Raw genomic sequence first — 4,868 nt, forward strand, 5'->3', positions numbered from 1 at the left:
TTTCATGTAACTCACCTACGTCCCTTCCTTTGATTGCAATGTATAAATACAGATGTAACCCGCCATTCTCCAGAGCATTATCTCAATTCATTGAGGTTTTGCTTCCCAGCATATGTCAACAGTTTGGCTCAAATAAACTACACTCAAGGGGCCAAAGAGCTGCATGTGGCTTGTGAGCTGCCATTTGCTGAGCCACAGTTTGCTGACCACTGGACCTAGACAATTATTAAGTCATTAAGTTTAGGTCCTTTCAACAGAATGTAGCCTCTTGATATAGAAAAGAAATTATATACAATTTGTTCAGAAGCAGCAGTACAGAAAGTTATGCACAAGGGAATACGAAATTGGAAAGAGCAAACTCTCCATTCAGACTACTAGTCTGTGACAAAGGTTAGATAATTACAGCAATCCTTGAAAGTAGTAAGAAAATCTTATCAATATATTATATTATATGTCTTAGCTTATTTGGTTGCATCTTTATATTGCTGGCCACTTTATTTGATAATAATTATTTTTTTTCTAATTTCAAGTACTTTCTTCGAGTTTAATAGTAAAATACAAACATAAAATGTGTTCTGAGTTTTCCCCATATCTTCCAATCTATAATAATAAAAGTGTAATATATTAATTAGACTGGACAGCCTTCCAGACAAAGCCATGGTGACAGGGGCCGAGACAGAGACAGCCGCCATGGCGGTGGGAGGCCGAGCCCCTCGCATGAATTTTGTGCATCAGGCCTCTAGTATCATATAACAGAAAAATAAAAATTGAAAAATAATAGTAATATATAAACTCCAACATTGTTTTTATATTTTGTGAAACAAAAGTGGTAATTGGAGCAAAACAAAAAGCTGCATATCTAACAAATTTATACACTCTACCATAAAAAAAAATGCCACTAAAGAGTGAGAAAGTCAAAATCTCAGGATAATAGCCTTTTCCATCATGGCACCTACACTACATGAAAATGTCACTGCGTTGTCATTAGCTTTCTCATTAAACTGCATACAAATGTAAACACAGCCAACCCCCGCTCTGCCACTTTCTAGCATCATGACCTTGGCTCAGCTGACTAACTCCACTGGTTCTCACTCCCCTCGTCTGCAGGTGGGGATGTGAGACGGCCTGATGCTGCCTGAGTGTTGGGAGCCTGAGGCACTGCTGGTGAGCTCAGCAGAGTGACAGGCTCCCGGTGCATGCCCAATAAAAGACACTCATCATCACCATCACCTCATTATGATCTTATGAGTATTTTAATTGTTTCCAATCTCATTTCTGTTCCTGAAGTGAGCTTTTGACAAATCATGTCAGAGAGGAAGAAAGACTCTTTCTCTCTAGGCCTGAACGTCATCCTCATTTTTCTGCCTTGAAAGCAGACATGTATTTCCCCTGGCAGCCAGCTGAGATCCTATTCTTGTCTCTCAGGGTCCCTCTGGAAACCACTTTTTCTTCAGCATCACAGTTTTCTGAATCTACAGGGATGTTTCTTTTATGATCAGTCTTCTCTTTTCCCAGACTCTTGGTGTCTTAAGAAGCCATCAATGTACCAGCCTCATAGTCATGACATAACAGCCATCCTAAGACCCAAATCTACATCACAGTCAACAATGGGCCCTGTCAAGGTTATTGCTCCTCAAACTTCTCAAGCATTTTGGGAAGTGGGGGTTGCCACTACCTTTAATTGGTTGTTTTTGTCTGTTGTTCTTTTGATCTAACATGCATAATCCAGAGTTTGGGCTTTTAATGATCGCTGATGATATGACTAAAGTTCATTAGTTTTGAGAAGTTAAGTAATCAAAGGTGTAAAACAGTTTGATGTGATATTACCCTTAAATGAGTTGATTTTCTTGCTTCAGCCAAGAAGAGTAGAGAAAGATGTCCCTCAGAGGTGAGCAGGTGGGAAGGAAGGTTGAATTTTCTCCAGTCCCTCAACCTTCTGAGTGGATGGTTCCAAACCCTCACCACCAGGAATAGTCACCCAACAGGCCCTAGAACAAGTTATATGATGTTCAATGTTTGATCCTCCCTTGAAGGAATTAGGATGAATTATAAGGCATAAGGTGAAACCTGTTTTAACACATTTGATAGATTATGGAAAATCATCTGAAATCCCACGTTTAATCTTTCTTTCCAGCTTTCAGTGGATATTATTGGCTAAATTCTGCCTTGAGGTATATAAACACATTTGACCAAAAGAAGAAAGAAAGCTATGCAACATGAACACCATTGAAGAAATAGCGCCAAATTCCGAGATGGCATATGATTATGAAACATCAGATTCTGAAACAGCATATAACATGCCAAATATATGTTTGTTTCCTACTGTTTTTTCAAAAGGCTCCCACCCAACCACTGAAAGGAGTAATATCAACATAATTCTGGATAGGTTGAACCCTCCTCTCCTGCTGCTAGCTCACAGACCTGTAAAGGTACTGCTCATCTGGTGCATACCGACCTTTAGCATATTTTAGGAGGTGGCAGGAATAGTGTATACAGGAGGTTTCTAAGGGCCTCGATTTGAGCCAGTTCATTAAAAGTGAGTAAAGCACAGGAAGGGATGTGTGGCAAATGTATATGATTTGGGAGTCATATCTAGTTATTAGGTCTTACACTATTTGTAGACCCAGGAATGGGGACCCCTAGTGTCCAAGCAGGTCACTACACTGGGAATAAAAACTGGGATTTTCACAAGTTACTGGCCAAGGTCATCAATGACCCAGGGTTTTAATATTCCCCCAATACAAAGTCCACCTTAATAAGTTATCTACATGCACATGGGTCATATATGGACCAAATTACTGAGGGGTCATGAAAGTCATGCAATTGATTTTTAAGCCCCTATTTCTGGAACAAGGCAAGGGATAGATTAAATAATCTGACTCATTTAGAACCAAAGTACAGATAAAGAAATTCCCAGACAAGGAAAAGCTAAAGTAGTTCATCACCACCAAACCAGTATTGCAAGAAATGTTAAAGCGCCTTCTTTAAGAAGAAGGGAAGAAAAAGGAAAAAATATGAACAATAAAATGGCAAAAAGTACATGTCTATCAACAATGACTTTAAATGCAAATAGATTAAATTCTCCAATCAAAAGACATATGGTGGCTGAGTGGACAACAACACAAGATCCGTACATGTCATTTATAAGAGACTCACTTCAGATCAAAAGACAAACACAGACTGAAAGCACTTTAAGGGTTGAAAAAAAGATATTGAATGAAAATGAAAATCCAACAATCCACAAAACTGCGGTAGCAATACTTATATCACACAAAATAGACTTTAAAACAAAGGCTATAAGAGGAGACAAAGAAGGGCCTATCAATTCCCCTTCTGGATATTTATCCAAAGAAACCTAAAACACTAAATTGGAAAGATGTGTACATCCATATGTTTACTAGTATTGCAGCATAATTCACAATAGTTAAGATATGGAAGCAATCTAAGTTTCCATCAAGAGATGAATGGATAAAGAAGAAGTTGTGCATATGTGCAATGGAATATGACTTAACTACAAAAAAGATTGAAATCTGGCCATCTGCAACAACAGGGATCAACATAGAGGGTTCTGCACTGAATGAAATAAGTCAGACAGGGAAAGACAAATGCCAGATTATTTTACTTATATGTTGAATGTAAAACAAAATAAATGAACAAGTAGAATAGAAACAGATTCATAGATACAGAGAACATTTTAACAGGTGATAGATGAGAGTGAGGTTGCAAGGATGGGTGGAAAAGTTGGGGAGATTAAGAAGTACAAATTGGGCCTGGCAGTGGTGGCTCAGTGGTTGAGCATCCACCTATGAACCAGGAGGTCATGGTTCGATTCCAGGTCAGGTCACATACTCAGACTGTGGGCTCTATCCTCAGTAAGGAGTATGCAGGAGGCAGCTAATCAATGATTCTCTCTCATCATTGATGTTTCTATCTCTCTCTCCCTCTGCCTTCCTCTCTGAAACCAATAAAAAATATTTTTTTTAAAAGTACAAATTGGTGTTACAGATTAGTCATTGAAGATATAAAGTACAGTATAAGGAATATAGTCGATAACATTGTAATAACTATTTACGGTGTCAGGTGAGTATTAGACTTATTGGGGTGATCACTTTGTAAGTTCTATAGGTGTCTAATCACTATGTTGGACACCTCAAACTAATATAATATTGTACTTCTGTTATAGGATAGAAGAGCAGCTCATCTCTCCCTGTTGCTCTTGGGGGTGGAGTTCTTGGGCTACCTCTGAAATCAGCATCACCACTGAAGAATGAGATAGAGTAGAAAGCTTTATTTCCAAGGAAAAAGTCCCATTTCCCCTAGGCCAGTCATAGAAGTGTAGCTGTGGTTTCAGTAGAGCTAAAGTCAGAGCCAGTGTCCAGAGTTCCACTCCATATTTACACAGTTTAATGCAGCATCCGGCTAGCTACAGTCCAGTAGTTCATTGCGTGTGGAGTCCACATGGCCATGGGCCAAATGAGCAAATACACGGAAGCCAAGAGCAAGCCAGGAGTGTACAAGCAGCAAGAGTCCCAAGAGTGCCCAAGAGAGTGAAGACCTGTGTTGAAGGGATTATGTATCCCCAAATTTCCATGTGTTTGCAGTGGCCATGCCTTCTGTTCCCAGGTGTGAGTGACAACATGCACCTTCTCTAGTCTCCCCAGCTTTACTGGGTTTGCATCTATCTTCTCTGTGTTGGATCCCTAAGGAGTGCGAAACTGAAGCTTCCTGGCAAAACTGACCAAATGATATGCCTACAATGTCTGACTCCCCTCTTTGCTCCTTTCCTGTTATTAATAAGTAGCTAATTACAATGTTATCACTTTAACTTTTCATCAAAAATGAAATATATATATATATCTATTCAAAAA

The sequence above is a fragment of the Myotis davidii genome, unplaced genomic scaffold, assembly GCF_000327345.1.
Source record: "Myotis davidii unplaced genomic scaffold, ASM32734v1 scaffold99, whole genome shotgun sequence".
NCBI classification, from domain to species: Eukaryota; Metazoa; Chordata; class Mammalia; order Chiroptera; family Vespertilionidae; genus Myotis; species Myotis davidii.